The sequence below is a fragment of the Hyla sarda genome, chromosome 4, assembly GCF_029499605.1.
Source record: "Hyla sarda isolate aHylSar1 chromosome 4, aHylSar1.hap1, whole genome shotgun sequence".
NCBI lineage: Eukaryota > Metazoa > Chordata > Amphibia > Anura > Hylidae > Hyla > Hyla sarda.
The window spans coordinates 165,050,589-165,078,342 of NC_079192.1; the positions used below are offsets into that span (position 1 = coordinate 165,050,589).

Below are 27,754 nucleotides of genomic sequence, written 5' to 3' on the forward strand. Positions count from 1 at the left end.
ATTCTATCTGTGTGTATATGAAGCATGCGTGTACAGTATGTAATGTGTACAGTGTGTGTATGATGCATGTACAGTATGTAATGTGTACATTGTGTGTGTATGATGCATGTACAGTATGTAATGTGCACAGTATGTGTGTATGATGCATGTACAGTATGTAATGTGTACAGTATGTTGTGTGTGTATGATGCATGTACAGTATGTAATGTGTACAGTATGTTGTGTGTGTATGATGCATCTACAGTAAGTAATGTGTACAGTATGTGTGTTTGATTCATGTACAGTATGTAATGTGTACAGTGTGTTGTATGTGTATGATGCATGTACAGTATGTAATATGTACAGTGTGTTGTGTGTATGAAGCATGCATGTAGAATATGTAATGTGTACAGTATGTGTGTGTGATGCATGTACAGTATGTAATGTGTACAGTGTGTTTGTGTATGATGGGAAACGGGGCAATTGCCCCGTCCCGTACGTGCGCCCATTGGAAAGCAACGCGGAGGAACGGAGCAGCAAACATGACATGCGCTGGCAAGCATGGTAAGTGACCAGCGGCCAAATTATGACCACGGCGTCCAAAGGCATCTGTGGTGTTCCGTGTTCCCATCAGCAGCCCAGTGACACGATTGCAGATTGTCAATAGGTTTCCACTTGAAGACTCCCAACCTTCCATGTGCAACATAATGCTAACAGGCTCAATACATTGCACTATTGTGGTAGTGTAGTACATTATACAAGCAATCAGAAAACACTACACTCCAGGCACTACTTAGAAAAAAAAAGTTTAAAGGGGTACTCCGGTGGAAAACTTTTTTATTTTTTTTATCAACTGGTGCCAGAAAGTTAAACAGATTTGTAAATTACTTCTATTAAAAATCTTAATCCTTCAAGTACTTATTAGCTGCTGAATACTACATAGGAAATTATTTTCTTTTTGGAACACAGAGCTCTCTGCTCACATCATGACCACAGTGCTCTCTGCTGACACCTCCATGTCCATTTTAAGAACTGTCAAGAGTAGGAGAAAATCCCCATAGCAAACATATGCTGCTCTGGACAGTTCCTAAAATGGACAGATATATCAGCAGAGAGCACTGTGGTCATGATGTCAGCAGAAAGCACTGTGTTCCAAAAAGAAAATAATTTCCTATGTAGTATTCAGCAGTTAATAAGTACTGGAAGGATTAAGATTTTTTAATAGAAGTCATTTACAAATTTGTTTAACCTTCTGACACCAGTTAATTTAAAAAAAAAAATGTTTCCACCGGCGTACCCCTTTAAATACTTAAGGACCAAGGACGTACCAGTAAGTCCTAAATCCTTTCCCTTTCTATATCGCGGTGCCGCACACTGTTAACCCTTTAGACGCGGCGTTCAAAGTTGAACGCCGCGTCTAAAGTGAAAGTAAATCACTGACGGTTAGCTCAGGGGGCTGTTCGGGATGTCCGCGGCGAAATCGTGGCATCCCGAACAGCTGTGGGACATGAGGAGGGTCTCCTACCTTGCCTCCTGGTGTCCGATCACCGTATGACTGCTCAGTGCCTGAGATCCAGGCATGAGCAGTCAAGCAGCAGAATCATCGATCAGTGGTTTCTTATGAGAAACTATTGATCAATGTAAAAGATCAGTGTGTGCAGTGTTATAGGTCCCTATGGGAAAAAAGTGAAAAAAAAAAAAAAGTGAGTAAAGATCATTTAACACCTCTCCTAATAAAAGTTTGAATCACCCCCTTTTCCCATTTAAAAAAAAAAAACTGTGTGAATAAAAATAAACATTTGTGGTATCGCCGCATGCAGAAATGTCTGAATTATAAAAATATATCATTAATTAAACCGCACGGTCAATGGTGTACGCGCAAAAAAAATCCAAAGTCCAAAATAACGTATTTTTGGTCACTTTTTATATCATGAAAAAATTAATAAAAAGCAATCAACAAGTCACATAAATACAAAAATGATACCGCTAAAAACTTCAGATCACGGCGCAAAAAATGAGCCCTCATACCGCCCCATACGCGGAAAAATAAAGAAGTTATAGGGGTCAGAATATGACAATTTTAAACGTATAAATTTTCCTGCATGTAGTTATGATTTTTTTCAGAAGTACGACAAAATCAAACCTATATAAGTAGGGTATCAATTTAATCGTATGGACCTACAGAATAAAGAGAAGGTGTCATTTGTACTGAAAAATTTACTGTGTAGAAACAGAAGCCCCCAAAATTACAAAATGGCGTTTTTTTCCAATTTTGTCTCACAATGATTTTTGTTCCCGTTTCGCCGTAGATTTTTGGGTAAAATGACTGATGTCATTAAAAAGTAGAATTAATGGCACAAAAAATAAGCCATAATATTGATTTTTAGGTGCAAAATTGAAAGAGTTATGATTTTTTTAAGGTAAGGGGAAAAAAATGAAAGTGCAAAAACGTAAAAACCCCTGGTCCTTAAGGGGTTAATTAAACAATTCAACACCCCCCCCCCCCCAAAAAAAAAACAACTATTTGCATAAATTTGCCTTTTTTTTCTATAAAATCAATTAAAAAAATCTATACATATTTAGTATCATCACATCCATTATGAAAAAAAATACATAATCCCATATAACTTGAAAAAACTAAATTGTAGAGAACTATTTAGAAAACTAGTGAAAAAAGCCCAAATAGGCTTGTTCACTAAGGGGTTAAAGCCCATGAAGAACATATAGACTGTTGTTTACATAATTGGATGGGAAAAAGTTTATTCCTTTCTTAAAGGGAAAGTGTCATCAGAAAATGGTCCATTGTTTAAATTAAGTTTTAATGTTAAGCATATTTTTTAAGAATTTTCAGTGTTCTTTTTCTTATTTTCCATATTACTATCAATATCTTAAGCCTAAAAATATCTTAAGCCTAAAAATAAGCTGAGACTTCCTGTTCCTGTTTGTGATTATAAGGAAGAGGTTACTGGAAAGTGATCAGTACTGCATTACAGTGGATGGTGACAGCAGTGTATACATAAGAAAGGATCCAAATAACAGCTAAAGCTCAGAGCTCAGCCTCCCCCTCCATGTGGAATGACCTCTTGAAAAAGTCACTCCCAGAAGCCTTTCCTATTCATGTCAATGGGACAACTCCTAACTATCAGTATCTGGAGCTAATCAGGAAAAAAATCTAGGCAATACATTCCCTTTAAAGAAGATATGCAACATAAAACTTTTATGTCCCCCTGTGCCCGGGCTGCAAAAACAAATAAATAAAAGTTTTATGCTGCATATCTCCTTTAATGTTTACTATTTAAAATGTATTATATATCTGAACCCTCAGCAATATGCTGTCACTTGCAGTAGACCCAGGAACTTGGTGTTCAATTTCCCTGCAGTGCTACTGCAGAACAATGAAGTATGACGTGGTACCCAATGAAGTTCTAGTGTGTTTCGAACCAGTTACCTTGGTCTATTGTACAAGAAATCCCTGTCTTAACCCCTTAGGCTATGTTCACATGCTGGAATATCTGCACAGAGAATCTCTGTGCGGACATTCCACAAACTACGTTCGCCGGCATGCCAAAGCTAAGACCGCACAGGAATGTGCCACCTCATAGACAGCTATGCATTCCGTGTGGAGTCCGCAGAAAAAAAATTCACATGCGAATTCCACCTCAAATTAAAGACCAATAGACTTCTATGGGATTCCGGAATCCCATTCACACTTCGGAATTTCCGCCTGTGGATTCTACATGGATTCCGCACCAATTGCACATAAAAATCTGCACAAGCCAGAAACCACCTGAATGAATGCGGAAGCGGAATTGGTGCGGATGTGCGGAAATTCTGCCGTGTGAATAGACCCTAACTAGAGTACAGATACTGTTGAATTGTGGCATGTGCCCTTTATAACAGGAGTTTACTGTATGTCAGATGCGCTATGAGTAACGTACTTGTGCCTCCAAGGGATGTTTTTGAGTCTTCAAACAGTTATTAATCATGTGAAATAAAACTTTGAGATTTTTTTTAGAATATTTCATTGTTGGCTGACTTTTCCTGTGATACACGGTACCAAGTAAGCATGCTCTCTTCATGCCAGTGTTTCCAAAACATGGTGTCTTCAGCTGTTGTAAAACTACAACTACCAGTATGCCCGGACAGCCTTTGGCACCCTGGTAGGGAAACACTGCTCCATGCACTGCCTTGCCTTATGAATTAGGTTGGATTTGGTGAGCTGGATTTTGTCTTATTTACAGTGTTATTCAACGTACATAAATGAGGTGTCATAATGATAATTACTGCTACCAAAAACTTTTTATAGTCTGACCCCTTAACATCATTGTCAATGAATATTTACAGACCTTTAACAACTACTGTTAAGCTATGTTCACACATTCTGGTTTTTAATTGCAGTTATTGAAATCAAAGCCATTTCCTCTGGTTACCTGATGTAACCAGAAGAAATGTCAGATCAATGTCAGGTTATACTGGTATTGAAAGGGTGTGCCCACCACGTAGACGAGGTGACTGGAATAAGCAGGTATTTAGATTGGAGGCATTTTGGATATTATGCCTTGAGACATGCTTCCCGTTTGGCCTCAATTATAGAAATGATATATCTTATATTTATTGAGCTCCCTGTATGGTGGTGCTGTAGATACATGCTGTAGATATATGCATGTTCCGTACCTGTATCTTTACGTCTTTCTATTTATTAATTTTTTGCTGAATATGCATTCAATGATATGACATCATATGGGCATGTTTAGAATTGGATTGTCACGTGTGAGGTGCGGGATATAAATGGGGCTTGGTATTGCTTATAATTTTGTCTCATTTTGATCCACCTGTATGTTTTAGAATTCCGAATAAAGGATATATATATATTTTTTTTTTTGCATGTATAAAAAACAGTTCGTCTGGCACTGCATATGTTAAGCCTGGCTTGGCATTATACAACAGCAAACAGCAAACATGAATAGACTGGAAGTTCGTTTAAGAGACAGGTGGTGCTCACTCCGTTAATGCACAAAGCGCTTCCAAACAACAGTATATTGAAAAAGAAATGCAGGGAAAGCACTCACCACTCTTCTTAGTTATCTATCTTTTGCTCTTTATTCAGGTGATATTCACATAGTAGAACCGGTTCTAAGGACTTCCCGGCGCTGTCGCCCGCAGCTTGACCTGCATACACTATGCACTTTACTATGTGAATATCACCTGAATAAAGAGGAAAAGAAAGATAACAAAGAAGAGTGATGAGTGCTTTCCCTGTATTTTGTTTCAATATATATTTTTTTACTTTACTCAACAGAGTTGAGTTGTTTTAAAAACAGCACCACATCTGTCCTCAGGTTGTGTGTGAGATAACAACTTGGCCCCATTCACTTTAATGGAACTGAGTTGCAATACCACACACATCCTGAGGACACTCTTATCATCTTTTTTGAATAGTTGCTGGTTCTGGGCTGGAGGGGTGCAGCCTCCCACTGACTAGATTTACTTTTATTTATGCCAGAAACATATTCCAGCTGGCATAGAAATCAAACTGTGGTAATGGACAGATAGAGAAGAAAGAGTAACATTTTTCAAGAGGCTATGCTTCATAAATTTGGTGTATCTTTCTCATTAGAATGGCATAAAAAGGCAGTCATGATAAGTAGAGATGAGCGAATTTTAGAAAAATTAGATTTGGCCGATTTGACAAATTCTCCCCAAAAATTTGTTTCGGGCCAAATTAATTTGTGGGGAATCGTTATTAAAAATGGCTATTTCTGGCTTACGGAGAGCCTCAATAGGGGTGTAGAACACTTTGCCTTGCTGTAACACGCATAGGGTGTGTGCTGGGTTAGTGAAATAATACAGTTATTCAGTATGACATGCAGATCACAGGCATCACTATTAGAATCACTGTTGCAGAGCGGCACAATGACAGCGTGGAGGTGGTATCAGTATGAGGAGACCATATAGTGCCTGAATGACACAGCGTGGAGGTGGTGGCATCATGAGGAGACCATATAGTGGCTGAATGACACAGCATGGCAGTGGCAGCAGCATCAGGAGTCCTGAAAGTGACCCAGTGACAGAGTGGTACAGTGGGTGGCAATACCAGTACCCTGTGAAGAAGGTGGGTGAATACAGGAGAACTTGGCATCAGATGTGTGGCATCAGGCGGGTGGTAGGATCAGAATAGTAGCTGAGGCAGGTAGGCAGAAGAAAACGATCTCTTTTGTAAAAGTGTTAGTGTGCACAAGTAAGTATTGAGGATATGGAGTACGTAAAACGTAACAATTATATGCTTAGGATAAAATATATGGACCCCACATTTCTTTTTAAATCAAACAAAAGGAAAGGTATGCAAAAAACACCATGTGCCACCTTCACCACTAAGTATTGATATGAGGCAAAGACCTCTAAAAGGTGGAAAGGAACATCGTATGGTCCATTGTAACCAGTGGGGGTACAAACTGCACCTATAAGGCCCCACTCTTGCATTATTAATTCCCTTCTTGGCAAGTGTTACTTGCCCTAAAAAGGGTGGCCCCACACAGGAACCTCTCCATATTTCCACCTACAAACACTGCCATTTCCCAGGGTTTTTAGATGGAAATAGGGATTGGTTCCTGTGTGGGGCCGCCCTTTTTAAGACAAGTAACACTTTCCTCGAAAAGATGGAAGGGAACAACGTATTGTCCATTGTAGCAGGTGGGGGTAAAAACTTCTCTTGTAAGGCCCTACTCTCCCTCTATTAATTCCCTTCTTGTCAAGTGTTACTTACCCTAAAAAGGGCAGCCCCACACACAGGAAACTTTCTCTATTTCCTCCTAAAAACCCTGGGAAATGGCAGTGTTTGTTGGGGGAAAAAGGGAGAGGATCCTGTGTGGGGCCGCACTTTTTAGGGCGAGTAACACTTGCCAAGAAGAGAATTAATAATGTGTAAGGCCTTACGGGGGAAGTTTTTACCCCCACCGGTTACAATGGACCATACATTGTTCCCTCCCACCTTTTAGAGGTCTTTGCATCACATCAATACTTGGTGATGTAGGTGGCACATGGTGGTTTTTGCACACCTTTCCTTTGAAATTTTGGGTACATATATTTTATTTTTATCCTAAGAATATTATGAAAAGTTAAGTTTTGCGTAATGCATATCCTCAATACTTGTGGTCTGGTGCGGAGGAATGCCTGTAACTGGGGAGCTGCGCCTTAAATATGTTTCCATATTTGTGAAGTGTTGGTGTGGCACCATGGTCGATCTACTCTGATGCATCAGGCATTGGTGGGTGGAAATTCTGGCTTATCATGCCTGATTTATCTTGACAAAGGTCAGTCTCTCCACATTTTTTGTGGACAGACGATTTCTCCTTGGGGTTACTATTGGCCCTGCTGCACTAAACACCCGCTCTGATGGCACACTACTGGCAGGACAGGACAGCTTTTCCAGGGCAAATTCTGCTAGTTGCAGCCACAAATCAAGTTTGGCTGCCCAGAAGTCCAGTAGATCTTCAAGGTGTGTTGGCAGGGTCATGTCAAGGTATGCCACCACCTGCTGGTTCAGGTCTACCTGCTGCTGATGAGTTGCTTCACTATGTGGGAGAAGAAAGCTACTGATCAGCAACTGTAGAGTCAGGCTGCTGCTGATGGAGCTGATACTGATACTGCCACCCCACCTCTCCCCAGCAGCCATGGCAGTGGAAGGTGAGCGCAGAGGACCCCCCCCCCCCCAAGTGAGACCTGCGAGAGGATGGACGATGGCGCCGATAGGCAACGGCCAACTGACCATGTAGGATGTCTCTGTAGTAGGTCAGTTTGTCCTCCCCATTTTGTGCAGGTAGCGAAGGTCCAATAAGGTGGAGAGCCAGAAGTCATCCCGCTGCCGAATGGTGACATTTTGGCGGTCACTTTGCAAGAAAGTGAGCATGCATTGTGCCATTTGTGCAAGTGACTTGGAGTGACTCCCTGCCTCCATCTCCACCGCATACTGCAATGATGTGTCTGCGTCCTTTGTCCCACCTTCCTCATAACCCTCTAGCTACTCTAGCTGCTCCTCCTCTCCTGTCAAATGACTAGAAAATCAGCCCATTTCACAAAACCTAAACTGTGCTCCACTGTGCCCCTCCCCCTCCTCCTAAATCTCCAGTTCAGCCCCCACAGGGCTCATGTGGTCGTGAGATGTAGGCACCACATCTCCAGTCCCCTGACCAGCCATTGTTTCCAACACGTGTTGTAGTAGATAAAACAGTGGAATGACGTTGTTCATCCCGTAATCCTGGCAACTGACTAATAATGTGGCTTCCTCAAAGGGCCTGAGCAAATGGCAGATGTCACGTATAAGCTGCCACTGGTTCACATTGAAGTTACACAGGGGAGTCCCCCTATTCGCTTGGTTCATCAAGATATTGGTGATGGCTTTTCTTTGTTCGTATAGTCGGTCCAACATATGGATGGTGGAATTCCAATGTGTGGAAACGTTGCAAATCAGACTATGTTGGGGGATACCGTTTTGATGCTGCAGCTCAAGGGCACTCTTCCCTCTTGATAAAGCTACTTTGCTAGTGAAACATGTCAAGGGGGGGCCGTGTGAAATTGGTTTTAAACTGTGTGCGATTGTCCTATATTTCCAAGAGCACGGGTGTTCCTGCAGGCTCCCTGCATTTGTACAAACTGAGTACATTCCATAGACTGGCTGGTCAGGATATTTTTATATAGACAGGATAATATGGCACTTTGACATTATTAATGTGCGGATTCAGATCAATAAAGATTGCACTTTTAATCGCTATAATTTGGTATACGGGAAGAAAAGTTTTTTTTGGGTTACCTTTGGTAACCTAAAAGTAAGTGGCAAAATACATTTTAAGCATATTTTTCCTCTTTGACAAACCTCTCATTTTTCAGATGACTCAGATGACATAAGCAACATGTTGACAGAATGAAAAGTACATAAAAGGTGTGCTGTGTCTATTGTGATTTATTACCAGGGTGCACATCTTGTATACACAGTTTATTCAGTCTATTTAACCCCATGCATGCCTTAGTAATTCTTCAGTATTTATTAGAAAACAACAGTGACTGTAGAAACTATTAACATAGCTATAAATCCTTTTTCCTACTGAAATGACTTTAATACAGTCCCAAGTAACCTAACTTTGCCATGGTGACACGGTGATCACATTACCTCCTATTCCTGCACATATCTATGCTATTAAGAGTTGGTGTTGGAAAGAAAAATGCCACAAAGCTTTCCGGTTCACTGTGTAGCAGAGCCAATTTGCATACTTTTTCTCATGAAGTATTTCCTTAAAAATAAGGCAAGGTTCACAACTACCCCATATGTACATTGTAGAGATCTTTTTTGATGTATGCAAACATATTCATAGACTTAAAGGGGGTATCCAGTAGAGGTGAGCGAATTCTATGGCGCAAATCACTTCATTAAACTCCATTTACTGTGGTCCAGTCTCCAGGGCATCTAAAATGGCAGATCCACATGTCAGTACATGGGGCGAGGAACGCTGGGAAGGCAGGAAGGGAAGGCTACTGCAGCCATTAACCTACCAATCACTTTCATCAGCATTGTATTACAGAGAGGGGCAAATAGCTGTTTGTTGCCTCATACATTTCAAAAAGCTGCCTCAACTTCATAAACCTTAGCAGAGCAGAGGAGGCAGGAATCATTTTTCTGTGTCTTTGTTCCACAACAAATCATCTGCTGGTTATACTAGTCTGTAGACGGTATAATACCCAGCAGTCCATTCCTAATATTCCTTGACAGAGCGCAATTTTGTGTTTAGTACACAGCTTTTTTTTGTGCTGCAGCACGGTTATGTACTGCTGTTGTGTACTGTACCACATTTTTCTGCCCTCATAAGTGCATACCACATACATACATCTAAGTAGTATACTATTTTGTACCTGTTAATCTGTCAAGAGCCTAGATACTGTCAAAGTCCAGGCAAAAGTAATCACCGGCCGGTGTTTTACAAAAATATGGCATTTTTAAGCGTACTGTAGCTAATTTTTCTGCCCTCATAAGTGCATACCACATCCCTACATCTCCAAGTAGTATACTATTTTTTACCTGCTAATCTGTCGTGGGCCTAGATACTGTGAAAGTCCAGGCAAAAGTAACCACCGGCTGGTATTTTACTTAAACATGTTTTTTTAAGTGTACTGTACTGCATTTTTCTGCCCTCATAAGTACATACCTGATACCACATACCTACATCTAAATAGTGTACTATTTTGTACCTGTTAATCTGTCAAGGGCCTACATACTGTGAAAGTCCAGACAAAAGTCCTCACTGGCTGGTGTTGTACTCAGATTATTTTTTAAGTGTACTGTAGCGCATTTTTGTAATAGCGCATAAGTGCAAACCACATACCTACATCTAAGTAGTGTACTATTTTGTACCTGTTAATCTGTCAAGGGCCTATATACTGTGAAAGGACAGCTAATAGTACACACCTGCTGCTGTTCTAGACAAATACTTTTTTTAAGCGTAGTGCAGTATATTGTACTCCCCTGATATACGGATATAAGTATGTCAGGCAGAGTAGTGCCAAGACGTGCACAGTGGAGTGGCAGAGGCTTAAATTCATCGGGCGCATGCAGAGGTCACAGCAGAGTAGGGGCGTGTGGCAGCCGGAGTGGCAGCGATAGGTCTGAGCTCCCAGTGTCAGCTAGCAGTTGTGTCTCGACCAGCAACCCAGCAGCCATGATTGATCGGTTCACTCGGTCATCCACTTCATCCCAAGTGACATCCGACACCCCCAGTCAACAGTCGGTGGGTTCCTCAGACTCAACCCTCACTTGGCATGGCCCTCATGCTGCTGCTGCCACCTCAAGGCTCTGTCATTGTATTGCTCTATGGTCTCCTCATGCTAATGCTACCACCTCCAGGCTCTGTCATTGTGCCGCCATATGGTCTCCTCATGCTGATGCTACCACCTCCAGGCACTGTCATTGTGCCGCCATATGGTCTCCTCATGCTGATGCTGCCACCTCCAAGCTCTCTAATTGTGCTGCTCTATGGTCTCCTCATGCTGATGCTACCACCACCAGGCACTGTCATTGTGCTGTCATATGGTCTCCTCATGTTGATGCTGCCACCTCCAGGCTCTCTAATTGTGCTGCTCTATGGTCTTTTCATGCTGATGCTGCCACCTCCAGGCTCTCTAATTGTGCTGCTCTATGATGCCCTCATGCTGATGCTACACCTCCAGGCTCTTTCATTGTGCTGCCATGGATACCGCAAAACACAATTAAGGTGCTGGTTCCCAGTTTCAGAAATTCCTCTGTATTAGGGTCACTTTCAGGACTCCTGATGCTGCTGCCACCTCCAGGCTGTGTCATTCAGCCACTATATGGTATCCTCATGCTTCAGCCACCTCCAGGCTGTGCTGTTCAGCCACTATATGGTCTCCTCATGCTTCAGCCAACTCCAGGCTTTGCCATTCAGCCACTATATGGTCTCTTCATGCTGCCACAAACTTCAGGCAGTCATTCAGCCACTATATGGTCTCCTCATACTGATGCCACCTCCAGGCTCTGTCATTGTGCTGCCATTTGACATGTGACTCCTTGTTAAATTTGGTCCTTTGTACCCACACGTAGGGGCCTGGTACACTAAAACTTGGGAGTTTAAATTTCAGTTTCAAACCCTCAATTTAAATTTCAAAATCTTAAATTTAAATTTCAAAATCTTAAATTTCAATGGTTTCCTTATGCTTCAGCCAACTCCAGGCTGTGTCATTCAGACACTATATGGTCTCCACATGCTTCAGCCAACTCCAGGTTGTGCCATTCATCCATTATATGGTCTCTTCATGATTCAGCCACCTCCAGGCTGTGTCATTCAGCCAATATATGGTTTACTGATGCTGATGGGCCTGGGCCTCAAAAAATGTTTTATGGTAGCACTAGCTACCATAAATCTTCTATTTAAATTTCAAAATTCATCTTTTAATCTTAGGGATTGTGAAACCCTAGTGTCTACTCATGCTGCTTCCAGCTCCAGGCTGAGTCATTCGGCAACTATATGGTCTCCTCATGCTGCCAACACCTCCACGCTGTGTCATTCAGCCACTATATGGTCTCTTTAATGCTGCCAACACCTCCAGGCTGTGCCATTCATCCAATATATGTTTTACTGATGCTTCAGCCACCTCCAGGCTGTACCATTCATCCAAATTATGTTTTTTCTGATGCTTCAGCCAGCTCCAGTCTGTGTAATTCAGCAACTACTGCTTTAGTGATGATGCTGGTCCTAGGACATTACCTATATTTGTTTATCATAGCACTAGGTACCATACATCTTCAATGGAAATTTCAAAATTCATCAATTAATCTTAGGGGTTGTGAAGCCCTCTTGTGAACTCATGCTACTGCCAGCTCTAGTCTGTGTTATTTTGCAACTACATGCTTTAGTGATGCTGCTGGGCCTAGGACATTACCTATATATGTTTATGGTAGCACTAGATACCATACATCTTCAATGAAAAATTCAAAATTCATCTTTTATTCTTAGAGATTGTGAGGCCCTATTGTCTCCTCATCTGCCGCCAACTCCATTCTGTGCCATTCAGCCATTATATGGTCTCCTCATGCTGCCCTAACTCCAGGCTGTGCCATACAGCCCCTATATGGTCTCCTCATGCTGCCACAAACTCCAGGCTGTGCCATTTAGACACTATATGGTCTCCTCATGCTGCCACAAACTCCAGGCTGTGCTATTCAGCCACTATATGGTCTCCTCATGCTGCCACAAACTCCAGACTGTGCCATTCAGACACTATATGGTCTCCTCATGCTGCCACAAACTCCATGCTGTGTCATTCAGCCATTATATGGTCTCCTCATGCTGCCACAAACTCCAGACTGTGCCATTCAGCCCCTATATGGTCTCCTCATGCTGCCACAAACTCCAGGCTGTGCCATTCAGCCCCTACATGGTCTCCTCCTGCTGCCACAAACTCCAGGCTGTGCCATTCAGCCACTATATGGTCTCCTCCTGCTTCAGCCACCTCCAGGCTGTGCATTCAGCCACTACAGGGTCTTCATATGATTCAGCCACCTCCAGGCTGTGTCATTCAGCCAATATATGGTTTACTGATGCTGCTGGGCCTGGGCCTTTATGGTTGCACTAGCTACCATAAATCTTCAATTTAAATTTCAAAATTCATCTTTTAATCTTAGGGATTGTGAAGCCCTAGTGTCTACTCATGCTGCTGCCAGCTCCAGGCTGTGTCATTCAGTCCCTATATGGTCTCCTCATGCTGTTAACACCTCCACGCTGTGTCATTCAGCCATTATATAGTCTCCTCATGCTGCCAACACCTCCACGCTGTGTCATTCAGACACTATATGACCTCCTCATGCTTCAGCCACATCCAAGCTGTGTCATTCAGCCACTATATGGTTTCCTCATGCTGCCAACACCTACACGCTGTGCCATTCAGCCATTATATGGTCTCCTTATACTGATGCCACCTCCAGACTCATTCATATGCATGTTAGAGCAAAGCAAAGTGTTCTACACCCCTATTGAGGTTCTCTGTAGGCCAGAAAAAGCCGTTTTTAATATGCTGGTCCTAGGACATTACCTATATTTGTTTATCATAGCACTAGGTACCATACATCTTCAATGGAAATTTCAAAATTCATCAATTAATCTTAGGGGTTGTGAAGCCCTCTTGTGAACTCATGCTACTGCCAGCTCTAGTCTGTGTTATTTTGCAACTACATGCTTTAGTGATGCTGCTGGGCCTAGGACATTACCTATATATGTTTATGGTAGCACTAGATACCATACATCTTCAATGAAAAATTCAAAATTCATCTTTTATTCTTAGAGATTGTGAGGCCCTATTGTCTCCTCATCTGCCGCCAACTCCATTCTGTGCCATTCAGCCATTATATGGTCTCCTCATGCTGCCCCAACTCCAGGCTGTGCCATACAGCCCCTATATGGTCTCCTCATGCTGCCACAAACTCCAGGCTGTGCCATTTAGACACTATATGGTCTCCTCATGCTGCCACAAACTCCAGGCTGTGCTATTCAGCCACTATATGGTCTCCTCATGCTGCCACAAACTCCAGACTGTGCCATTCAGACACTATATGGTCTCCTCATGCTGCCACAAACTCCATGCTGTGTCATTCAGCCATTATATGGTCTCCTCATGCTGCCACAAACTCCAGACTGTGCCATTCAGCCCCTATATGGTCTCCTCATGCTGCCACAAACTCCAGGCTGTGCCATTCAGCCCCTACATGGTCTCCTCCTGCTGCCACAAACTCCAGGCTGTGCCATTCAGCCACTATATGGTCTCCTCCTGCTTCAGCCACCTCCAGGCTGTGCATTCAGCCACTACAGGGTCTTCATATGATTCAGCCACCTCCAGGCTGTGTCATTCAGCCAATATATGGTTTACTGATGCTGCTGGGCCTGGGCCTTTATGGTTGCACTAGCTACCATAAATCTTCAATTTAAATTTCAAAATTCATCTTTTAATCTTAGGGATTGTGAAGCCCTAGTGTCTACTCATGCTGCTGCCAGCTTCAGGCTGTGTCATTCAGTCCCTATATGGTCTCCTCATGCTGTTAACACCTCCACGCTGTGTCATTCAGCCACTATATAGTCTCCTCATGCTGCCAACACCTCCACGCTGTGTCATTCAGACACTATATGACCTCCTCATGCTTCAGCCACATCCAAGCTGTGTCATTCAGCCACTATATGGTTTCCTCATGCTGCCAACACCTACACGCTGTGCCATTCAGCCATTATATGGTCTCCTTATACTGATGCCACCTCCAGACTCATTCATATGCATGTTAGAGCAAAGCAAAGTGTTCTACACCCCTATTGAGGTTCTCTGTAGGCCAGAAAAAGCCGTTTTTAATATACATTTGCCAAAAATAAATTGAACCCGAAACAAATTTTTTCGGAAAATTTGGCAAATCGGCCATTTGGAATTTTTCAAAAGTTTGCTCAGCTCTAGTATCCAGGAATAGAAAAACAGAGCTAATTTATTTAAAAAACAGCTCTACCTCTATCCCCAGGTTGTGTGTAGTATTACAACTTGGCTCCACTCACTTCAATGGAACTGAGCTGAAAAAACACGCCCCACCTTGAGACAGACGGAGAGCTGTTTTTGAAAATTAGCTCTGTTTTTCTATTCCTGGACAACCCCTTTAATGGACTTTTTTGCAAAAACAAAAAAACAAAGCAACAATTAAAGGCAGCATATCTCTTGTTTTTTGCACCTTAAACTATGTGTGTTGTACATGTATGTTTAAAACATATGCACACACAAACCTATAGCAAAACATTTTACTGTACATTTTATAGGTGTGAACCCTTGTCTCCATGCACCAAATGGGTCAATGAGAAACAGTACTCCATGAGCTCAGAATTAAAGTTTTCTTTATTCCCATGTAGTTGTACAATTGAAGCGACTCTATAATAAGTCTCATCTAAGTCCCAAATCTGCGATTGTCTTGGTAGATGCAGCATTGCAAGAGGGCTTTACTTGTAAAAGGGCTCCTCTGTTTTGGACAATTCTTATTTGCTTAAAGGGGTACTCCACCCATAGACATCTTATCCCCTATCCAAAGGATAGGGGGATAAGATGTCTGATCACGGGGGAGCCGTCGCTGCAGACCCCCGCGATCTTCCTGCTGCCCACGGCGTCTGTTTAGAGTCCCGGGTGATAAAAATGAATGCCATTAATATTCACATTGAACCATTGAAGAATTTTCTATTTTACTATGTGTATTTTATAATAATCCTATACTGGATTCTTTTTTGCTCTGCTTAATTACAGTATCTCCCCTCCCTCCCTCCCCCTTTTTCTCATCCTTGTCTATTTAGTCTATGTTCCTATAGCAGGACAATTTATGGCCTGTCTCAGTGTGAATTCTCCACATCTATTGTCTTAACCCCTGCATATTTGTGAGATTTAACCTGTGTCTTCTGCTTTTGAGCTTAGATTTGCTTTGGACTTGATAAAGGGAGGGATCCCGAAAGCTTGTCTCTACAAAATTCTGTTAGTCCAATAAAAAAAGGCATTATAAGATACTGCAACATTTTTTGATTTGCATTTATAATAATCCTGAAATATTGCAGTTCCCATTCTAGCCAGCATGCTTAAAACTAAGCTGAAACTTCCTGTTCTGAACATATCATTTCCCAGTGATGCTTTTCTTCTCAGAAGTGCAGTAAATGGCAACACCAGTAGAGAGATAACACTGGATCCATCACCATTCACAGCAGAGATCAGCATCACTCTCCCTGTAGAATGACCTCTTAAAGGATCACAGGGATTGCACAGTAACATCTCCAATTCATCTGAACGGGACAGGTCCTGTTTATTTCAGAATGTTGAGAACAGAGGATTAAAGGGGTACTCCGGTAGAATTATTATTATTTTTTTCAGATCAATTGGTGCCAGAAAGTTAAACAGATCAGTAAATGACTTCTATTTAAAAATCTTAATCCTTTGTTGCCTATAGTCCATGGGTCCTGCTGTAAATAATCTCTTTAAATTCTGTTAAAAACAGTTTAAGGAAAATAGCAGCCTTCATAATATTGTACTAAAATGAAATAAATCAGAAAATAGAAACGGATGAGAAAAAAAAAAAACTATGTCAGTATCTACCTCTACATTCCCTTTAAACTATGTGACTAAACCTGTCAGGAAACAGACCAACAACATAGTTTTTTCCTTTAAGCAGGTTTATGGTCTTTTTCGGTTAATCAAGAGTTTAAATAACATGGCCCTGTCCTTTTGTGTAAGTGTCAAGAGGATTACATGGAGCTTTGTGTGACTAGAAGATTGTATGTTGTAATAATAAGAAAAAGACTGGTGTCACACATGACAGTTTTGTTTTATTTATATTTTTAAACGGCCATTGCAGTTTTTGGGCCAAAGCCAGATGTGGATCCAGCAGTAGATTCCTTTTAAATCTATTTCTGGCTTTAGCTCAAAAACTGCAGTGGCAAAAAAAATAAAAATAAAAAAATGCTGGGTCACCAGCCTCACACAACTCCATTCCAATCAACACTTGTTTGACAGCCTAAACTTTTTTGTACCTTTAAGTGATATTAAGCCGTGCCTGTGGCACAGACTCCCTAGAGTCACATTGTTTTTGCGCAAAAATGTGCAACATTAGAAGGTCTGCTCTACTCATGCCAATGGTAAAGATGAGAAGGATGCCTGGAGGAGACTGGAAAGGGGCTCGGTCCCACATGGACAGGCATGACAGGGGTGCGCCCTCCTCACATGGGACTTAGGACCGACATTTGACACAAGTCGCAGAAATATTTGTGTGCCAGGGAGCCTGCAGGACTTACTAAGATGCATAACATGATGAATGTCCCTCGTTGTCCTTATGTATGAGGGTATTATTTAAATGGAACTAAGGTTTACTTTACAAAGTGATTTAAAATATTTTTGTTTGTACACACTCTAAAGAATGTCCAAAAATGTTATATAATTAAATTATGTTATTTATTTAGCATAGAAATAGAAGACAATTTCAGCAAAACAAAAAAGATAGAAGTTAAAAATGGATCTCATCTAGGTACCTGTATGTTGCTATGTGCTGCTTGCAGATCAGCTGTGGTGACGTTGACTCTGAAATGCGGCGGTGCACTATGTATGCACACTGTGTATTCAGTTATCTTGCTGAGCTGTTTTGTGCTACTGCCGAAATTTTTCAGGTTTCTATCATTCTTTAATAGCTTTCCTTAATGGTTGCTGTAAGAAAGTATAGCGGGTAAACTATTTTGTATGTGTTTTATTGCTTTTCCACTCATACATGCACAATATTAGACGCCTTTCGATGCTCTCTTAGCCTCTTTTTTCAATAGCTGTAGGGAAAAGATGTTGAAAAAGAGGATGAGATGCATTTTTTACATCTTTTAAAATTTCTTTTTACGTTCATGTTTTTAGTAGAAAACACATACAAGGCATAAAACTGTATGGTAAACCAGTACATATAAACAAGATACATAGTAATGTGTGAGAAGATATTAGTGTTTGGTACATAGAATAGTGGGCATGAACATCAGGTAAAAAATTGTATTGTTTGCATAGCCTAGGGGAGAGGACTATGTAACAAGAAAAACAAACAAATAAACCAATAATCGCAGGGTAAATACAGTGGTCGGCTACAGTCCTTATCCAATTAACTTCACGTAAGGAGGAGTGGACGCTGTATGGTATGATTGCAAGACTATGCAAGTAACTGCCTGTACCCAGCGGGGTGCTCCAAACTAACATTTTCAGGATGAGTTCCATGAGCACATGGAACATACATAAAGTAAAAAACAAGGTTGGTACTCTTCACTGTAGATGTGCAGTCAGGTAGCCTTTATTCATACTTTACATACAGTGCTTTTCCATGGCGGATTTAGGACAGTCTGAGGAATCACCTCTATACACGTGAAACAGCTGTCACCTGTATTTATGTCCTTGCCGGCATGCAAGGACATAAATCCTCCATGGAAAAGCACTGTTTGTAATGTTTGATTAAAAGCTACCTGTCTGTACTTCTACAGCAGTAAGTCCCAACCTCATTTATACTTTATGTAAGTAAACTAATAAACCAATAGGGGTTTGGGGGAAGGGTACTAGTGATAACTGAGACTTTAGGATACCTACTAACATTTATTTTGCATGCATGCCATCCTATAGACATCCAGATGATGGCAAATTAATCCCAGGTGCAATCTATTATTATACAAATAAACAGAGCCTGCTGCCAATAATATACACGTTGAACCATAGGAGAGTATGGGTAAGCATACATAGGCACTTGGATGGCCGCAGGTTAATTCTGGGTAACCATCTATTACTGTACCTCCTGGTTTAACAGAGACTACTGCCATTAATACATATGTGACTATACTGCTACAGAGACAATAGTAATCATTAAAAATGACATGGTAGTTGCTTACATAATGCAATAAGTCATGCACTAAAAACTAGATTATGTGTGTGTGTGTATATATATATATATATATATATATATATATATATATATTATACATATATTTGTGTGTGCATTTATAACTTTTATTTTAATTGATGTTATTTACCAACAGTTAGATTTATATATATAGCTGTTTGATCTTTTGTCTGGCCAACAATTCATTGATACATGAATACATGAATTAAGTAAGCATAAATGTACTCAAAAAGGGCTTCCCAGAAATATTGATGGCCTAAGGCCTGGAAAAAAATCTGAGTTAACATTAATTAAATACAATGTTGTTTCACGGGAATTGAAAGATTCACATGAATCAGAGGCAGCAACTTTACATTTCCATCAATTTAAGCACATTCATTGATGATATCACAATGGCGGAGGAGCATACCTTCATTAGAAAGATAATATCATTTATTGGCATTTATTGTGCATCAATGTTAACTCCAGGCCTTAGGCCACCAATGTTGAATTCCTGGACCATTCCATTCACACCTACTTAATTCACTGCAGATTTGATGCTGCATAATGTGGATGCATTCAATATAAATATATTGCTGCAATCTGTAGAATTAAATCTTAAGCAGATAAAGTACGTGTGTACATGTAAACTATTAGAGAATTCTGGATAGTGCCTAATGGTGCACCTAGAATAGCCATGAATTACATAAACAGCTGACAGATTTCAATGGAAACTCTGTAATGGCTGAAAGGGCTATCCCATATCCATAGTCTAAAAATGCAGTTAATAGCTGCTTTGAAGACATTTTCAGTGTTTCTAGCATAGAAATATATATATTTTATCGATTTGTACTGCCATGCTAGTATTTGCTGCATGTGCTACAAGCAGTCTGCTATCACCTTGACAGTTGACAATTGTGGTATCAAAGTACCGGAGTGTGTCCTGTCAGGTAAACATTGCTTCAGGTACCTGCGATAGGCCCTGCTGCTCAGGTCTAATATTCCTTATGGCTTTTGTCTGTTCATTTATATTGTGTTGCACTGTACCTTTAAGAAATGTACAGGATATTTGAGAGGAGGTATTATGCAGAGTAATCATATGACCCTGATTGTCCAAAGGAAGGCCCCCAAGCTAGGCCATATAGTTTAGGGGGGATGGGTGAAGCTATTTAGTTCAGGTGTGCAGAACTCAGTGTGAGCTGCAGTGTGGAGACGAGACAGCAGGAGTGTGAGGTGATTCAAGGGAAGCCTAAAATATATCTTCAAGCAAGCGACCACGCCATTCTGCAAGTGTTCCTTGCCCAGGAGGAGTCGGAAATTCCAAATTGTGAGCATAATACCCGGTGAGTCAACGGGCCACACAGAGATAGTTTACACCCTGGCAGTGTAGCATTAACGGGACACTATCAGAACCCTAGTCAGCATGGGAGGCCTCATCATTAAGTCTAAAATCCTACCTAAAATACTACAAGTCACAGCAAGTCTGCAGGGCTCCCAAAGGTTACTCTGCATCTCCTCTACTATATTCTGCGCTGTGATGATTGTAACATCTATTCCTGCTTCAGTAAAAACTGTTATCTGTAACCTGGCATCGGAGTATTTATTATCACGCGCCTGTCCCAGGACAAGCTGTCCTATCCTGTGTAGCTTAACAGTGCCCTGGTGTCACAAAGTGATACATCTAACCACCGCGTGCCACAATCTTGCACCACAGACAGAAGCATTAGTGCACCAGCACACAATATTGTCTCTTCTTATTTCCACTTCAGAATAATTATTTCTCAGTTATGCTGTCATGCCACCGCAAGGGTTCTGGGCCTCTGGCTCTTCTCAAACTAACCAAAAGCTATTTCTATTGGCTGCTCTGCAATACTCATCAAGTTCATGTGCACATTGCTATGCAATCTGAACACCAGGTGGCGCCATACTTTGTAAGTAAATGTCATAACTCTTAACCATAACTCATAATCGTTATAATTCATTAGGATTTTCTCATTGTCCATAAAAAACATAGATTGTCCATGATTTTTAAATAAGTTGTTCAGAAAATAAAGAAAATTAATTCCCTGCCCAGGAACTGCCTCAAGCGTTAGATGAAAGAACAATGGTTCTGGTGTAAATCAAAAGAGACCAGTATTGTATAACAAGGAGAACATATTATTCCCCTTTTTGGTCAGTCCCAGTCCTGTGCAACTGCTAATCCAAACTCTGGGCCCCCCATGACAGTGTTAAATAAACCTGTCATTTAAATAAAATGTTGAGATGCCACACAGACATGTCAAAAGTTTTTAATGGTCAGGGCCTCAGTGCTGAGACCCCCACCAATAAGGAGAATGAGCGGGAATAAGCGCATTGTAGTGCTCTGTACTCCCTGCCTATCAGCGATCTTTGTCTTGCTGCCCCATAGACATATAATATACACTGAGAGCTCAACCTATAAAATGTCTTGACTTGTCTCCGTGACATGTTGAAAGTTCCTTTTAATTGACTGCTACACTTTAAGGGGCAAAAATATTTGAGACTTCTGTATTATTTCAGAAATTTCAATGCTCTGTCCTTATCGCAAATCACATTGTCCTTGTCAAAAGAAAAGTCTCCTCCCTTGCCTCAGGTCAGTTTCAGTCTTCTAATATGTTAATTTATGTCTATCAAGTGAATCCCGTTAACACAAGAACTACCGGTTTAGTTGGATTATGCTACATTATTTACTTGTATGAAGAAATAAGGGATCCCAAGAATTAGGAAGTTACCAATTATTGTATGGAATGATGAATTTTTGACAGACTAGAATCTTATTCTATTGCACTATTATTGTAATCCATAATAACATATGAAGAATTGGAAATACATTCTCATCATTTATTGACGTGAACAAACATATCTATATATATATACATAGATATATACATATATATATATGTATATATATATATATATATATATATATATATATATATATATATAGATAGATATATAAAACTCAATGGGGGACATGTATCATTATTTGTGTATGGTAGAAGCATTTTACCCCTTTTCCCGAATTCTAAATTATGTGCAGAAGCGCTAAATTTATCAATCAAGTGCAATGAGCTTCATAAATTGCGGGTAAATATAGTAATCTCCTAAATCCACTCTTTGGAAAATAGAATCAATGATTTAGAGCATCTTGCTACGTTAAGTTCAAGATGGCTTATACTTGCGCAAAAAAAAACAGCTCTTGCGGCAAAATTTTTGGTGTAAAAAAAAAGTACGCAGTTAATAAATCCATGTGTACTATAGATGTCACTCCAAGGTACCCTGATTTAGCCACATCTGGAGGACATGCTCTACCAAAACGTGCGCCAAAAAATTGCGCAAAAAAAGGGCTTGCGCAAAATTTTGCGCAAAAAAATACACACAAAACAGGGGTAAAATCTTTGATACATGTCCCCCAATGTGTCTGCGTGTGTATGTATGTGTGTATGTTCCAGCATTACGTCCAAACGGCTAAAGATATTAACATGAAACTTGGCACACATGTTACTTATATGTCAACAACAAACATAGGATAGGTGATTTAACCCTTACTCACCCCCATTTGTGAGGGTCGGGGTTTTTGTTTAAAGTCCAATACAAGTCAATGGGAAATATATGTTACTGCATAACTTCCAAACAGCTGGAGATATTTTGATAATACTTGGTCACATGTTACTTATATGTCCACTTATACTATAGGATAGGTAATTTAACCCTTACTCACCCCCATTTGTGAGGGTCATGGTTTTTGTTTAAAGTCTCTTGCAAATCAATGGGAAATATGTGTTCCCACATAACTTCCATACGGCTGGAGATATTTCAATAATACCTGGTACACATATTACCACAAAACAAAGAGAGCGGCACTCCAGATACGTATAACCCCGTGCGGGTGTATTTATTCACACATCTGTAGAAAAGCGCAACGTTTCGGCTCCTCAATAGAGCCTTTCTCAAGCTCTATTGAGGAGCCGAAACGTTGCGCTTTTCTACAGATGTGTGAATAAATACACCCGCACGGGGTTATACGTATCTGGAGTGCCGCTCTCTTTGTTTTGTGGTGAATTCCTTGGGGCCTGAGTCGGACCCTGGAGCTGAGCACCCAACAGGATTGGGAATCCTTGGCAACAGCCACGCATGGTTCGTCTTTATTTGGATTGTTTCTTCCTGGTGCACATATTACTTATATGTAAAATAAAAAGATATGATAGTTAAATTAACCCTTACCTACACCCTTATATAAAAAAAGTTTTTTTAGTTTCAAGTCCTATGCAAGTATTTGGGACTTCCAGTACCTTACTCCACAAGCTCCACTCTGCATCTATTGGTGAATGTGTCAGTCCAGCTTGCAAGCCACACCCCATCTCACAAAGACACACCCACTGTTTAAGCCCCACCCCTTTTATTATCTACCCTTTTTGTGCATCGGTCTGGTTTGCAAATCACGCCCAGTGCCACAAAGCCACGTCCCCTTCTATTTTCAGCTTACAATATCTTCATAACAAATCAGTCCCACCTGAGGACAGGAAATGAGGATGGGACATAAGGACGGGATATGAGGACGGGATGTGAGGCCGGGATTTGAAGACAGGATGTAAGGTCGGGATATGAAGACGGGATGTTAGGTCGGGATATGAGGTCGGGATATGATGACAGGATACGAGATTGAGATAGGAAGTCAGGATATGAGGTTGAGATATGAGGACGGGATATGAGGTCGAGATATGAGGAGGGAATATGAGGTCAGGATGGGAGGACGGGATATGAGGTCGAGATAGGGGATCGGGATATGAGGTCGGCATATGAGGATGGGATGAGGTCGAGATATGAGGACGGGATAGGAGGTTGGGATAGGAGGTCGAGATATGAGGTCAGAATATGAGGACAGGATATGAGGACGTGATAGCAGGTCGAGATAGGAGGATGGGATAGGAGGTAGAGATATTAGGATGGGATATGAGGTCAGGATAGGAGGTCAAGATATGAGGATGGGATATGAGGTCGAGATAGGAGGACGGGATTGGAGGACGGGATATGAGGTTGAGATATGAGGACGGAATATAAGGTCGGGATAGGAGGTCAAGATATGAGGGTGGGATATGAGGTCAGGATGGGAGGACAGGATATGGCTACAGTATAGGAGGTTGGGATATGAGGACGGGATATGAGGTCTAGATATGAGGATGGGATAGGAGGTCGGGATAGGAGGACGGTATATGAGGACGGGATAGGAGGTCGGAATATGAGGACGGGATATGAGGTAGGGATAGGAGGTCAGGATAGGAGGTCGGGATAGGAGGTCAAGATATGAGGATGGGATATGAGGTCGAGATAGGAGGATGGGATATGAGGTCGAGATAGGAGATCGAGATATGAGGACTGGATGTGAGGTCGAGATATAAGGACAGGATAGGAGGTCAGGATATGAGGATGGGATATGAGGTCGGGATATGAGGTCAGGATATGGGGACAGGATATGGGGTTGGTATATGACAACAATATATGGGGATGGGATATGAAGTCAAAAGCCTCCTCCTTTGTTGATTTTCCTCCCCAACAATTAATAGGAAGAAAAAACTGGGCAACGCCGGGTACTCAGCTAGTTGCTTTATAAAATGTACTTTTTATTCTAAAAAAAAAAATCTGTTGGTGCATGTACCATTCACCATGTACCATTCAGTGAGAAGGGAAACGGGTCATCTTTTTCCCCCTACCTATTCATGTGGGGGTTTTATAAGATTTAAATATAAATAATACATATTACTTTAGCAAATGTTTTCAGCACATCTCAAAATCAATGCAGGCTATACATGAAGTATGTAAATGAAGATATACACCCTTACCCACCCCCTTATATAGATATCAAACTAGACCGCCCCACCTAGTATACAGGCTCCAGGTCAGAACACCCCAGCCCAGGTATTTTGGAGTATATTTAGTAAAGCTGGATTTGTCATTTAGCCTCAAAGCGTTACTGTGATTAGAAACAACTTTTGACATGTCAATCACTTGCTGCGGTTGTGAGTTATTAGCCAGGGAAGTGGGCAGCATTGTGCCAAAAGATACATCCATTTCTCTGCTTCACATTTTGTTATGTTTCAGCCTTGTGCTGCACTTAACACCTCATAATGACAATATGAAGTGAAAATATAATATTAGAAAGCTTTGCCTATTTCAGATTTTTTATTTATTTAGCATTGACATAAGTATTCAGACCCCTTAGGGTAGGAACACACGTTGCAGATACACTGCTGATTTTTTGTAGTACAAAATGTGTCAAAGGTAAAAGTGGATCCAATTGGAAGGGGAAATATCAAGAAAGGTGTTAAACCTTCCCCTTCCAGCTGGATCCACTTCTTCCTCTGGCACATTTTCTGCTGCAGAAAATCTGCAGCGTATCTGCAATGTGTGTTCCCACCCATACTCAGTACTTAGTTCAAGCACCTTTGGCAGCGATTACAGCCTTCAACTCTCTTCAAAAAATAATTGGGCAGCAGGAAAGGGCAAGCAAAAAAAACCTCTCCCTTCTACTCTCTCCAGAATCTGTGCCACTGCCAATCCAGAATAATTTTTCCATTATTTAGATATCATTTAGCAACAGGAAAAGAGTGTAAAAAAAAACAAGGTAGGGTCCATTGGTTAAAACCGATCCATTGGCCATACGTTCCATTTAGGCATATGAAAAGGCATTGTTCAGGGGTTGCCATGTGCCCAGACTTCAGATTCCTTGTATAAATCCATGGCACACCAAATTGTGAATAAAGGTAAATATATATTATTTCATTTTTCAGGCAATGCAAAATTATATCCAAACTTTATCACCAAAGCAAGAATTGCAAAATAATTGGGTGCACTTAATGTCCACATTAAGGAGATGAGTAAACAGCCATGAAATGAATACACTGCTCTGCTTCTGTCTATGATTGACCTTTCTCAAGCATAATCGGCCACCTAATGTAGACATGGAGTACGTTCACGTACTTACCCCGTGACCACGTGAATGTACCCAATGCCTAAACCTAATTTTACAAATTTTGCAAGTATATTTGTTTGATTTCACACATTTCTAGTGTGCTGTGTGGCCATTTATTCCCCCCTTACAAAATGGTGTCAAACTACAATCAAAACTACAGTCATAGGGATCAGAAAAGTGTGATGCCAAGAGATTTTTTGAAAGTGAAAAACATACCAAAAATGATATAATGTGTTAATTGTGTAATGGTACTGATCAAAAGAATATAGTTAACATGTCATTTTAAAAATAAAAGCCCCCTTAAAGCCAATGTATTGTTAAATGAGCAAATCTGTCATCAGATTTTACCATGTATAACATTATATATGGTAAAATAATCTTCCTCATAATCTCCGGGAGACATTCCCGCCAACAAGTATGGTGAGAATATAAAGTTTAAAAGTGTTTCCAGCCCTGTAGATGATTTTACTATATATATATATATATATATATATATATATATATATATATATATATATACACACACATATATATACAGTGATCCCTCAATGATCAGTGATCCCACAATGGCCTCAACATACATTAGTTTCAACATACAATGGTCTTTTCTGGCCCATAGTAACTTGAAATCAGACTCAACATACAATGCTACAGACAGTCCAGATCTGTGAAATGTGTCAATGGTCAGAAGAACTGACCGATCAGAATGGGCAATTTACTGGTAAAACACCTGTATTACTGAAGTGTATGCACTGACTGATGTCTGGTAGCACCCTCTACAGTACAGGGAGGTATTACATGTTCTGTACACTTTACCTGTATCAGGGTTACCTGCTCCTTTGGACACCAGGTGAGGGCAACTCCATTTTACTTTTTTAGGACATTGCATGTACTGTACAGGACCCCGAAGAAGCTTCTGTCCTCTACATAGACCAGTGTTTCCCAAGCAGGGTGCCCCCAGCTGTTGCAAAACTACAACTCCCTGCATGCCCAGACAGCCTTTGGCTGTCTGGGCATGCTGGGAGTTGTAGTTTTGCAACAGCTGGAGGCTCCCTGCTTGGAAAACACTGAGATAGACAGTGATTTACAGCTTCCAGCAGATCTTTATTGCTTTTATATGTAAGAATTGCAATTTTAAAGGGGAGTTGGTGACAGGTTCCCTTTAAAATGCATGTCATTCTTTCTTTGTACCAAATACTGTATATTTTAAACAAAGCAGTAAGTGTGATATTTGGAAGAGGTGTTAGATAATTCAGGGTCAATAATCTTCTCACATGTCAATGAGCGGGTGTATGTAAACAGTGGAATTTCCTGACAATGACAGCATACCATTCACATCAGGTAACAACCAGAACACCTACAAGGCAGATGTCATTGAGATTGTTCTAGGATTCATTTCCTTCTGTAGCTTTCTTTCTATTGTAATATTGAAGATTACTTGTATAAATGATACAGTTGCATATTTGTGTAAGCAAATAACTAAACTATTAAAAGGAGACTCCCATGTCAGTTACCTTGCTGGTTTACTTACAGATAAAGTGTTATTTGGGGTTCAGCAAAGTGTATTGGCTATACAGTGACCCCCCGACCTACGATGGCCCCGACATATGATCATTTCAAGATACGATGGCCTCTCAGAGGTATGTCGGGGCCATCGCATAAACGGCTATCCGGCAGCGCAGACTGCTTCAGCTGCCGCCGGATAGCCGTTTACGGTGCCCCATTTGGTCCGCTGATGATCACTTACCTGTCCTCGGGGCTCCGGCGCGTCCTCTTCAGGATCCTCTGCATCGTCGGCGCTCTCCATCGTCGTCATCACGTCGCTGCGCACGCCGTCCCGTCAT

At 41.0% G+C, this 27,754-nt stretch overlaps 1 protein-coding gene across 4 annotated transcripts in view; it reads right to left on the bottom strand.

Annotated features, from left to right (window-relative positions):
- The window catches only part of LOC130368644 (long-chain fatty acid transport protein 2-like), a 320,594-nt gene that overhangs the window by 109,689 nt on the left and 183,151 nt on the right, over nucleotides 1-27,754 (bottom strand). The window contains exons 1-2 of one of the 4 annotated variants that reach the window (XM_056572598.1): nucleotides 17,559-17,631; nucleotides 15,936-16,015 (exon numbers count right to left, since the gene is read on the bottom strand). The exons of 2 other annotated variants lie outside the window; for them this stretch is intronic. The gene's annotated coding sequence lies outside the window, so the exon portion shown is untranslated. Of the gene's footprint in view, nucleotides 1-15,935; nucleotides 16,016-17,558; nucleotides 17,644-27,754 lie in introns of those variants that run through there. One more of the 4 variants, XM_056572597.1, reaches the window with a different exon arrangement.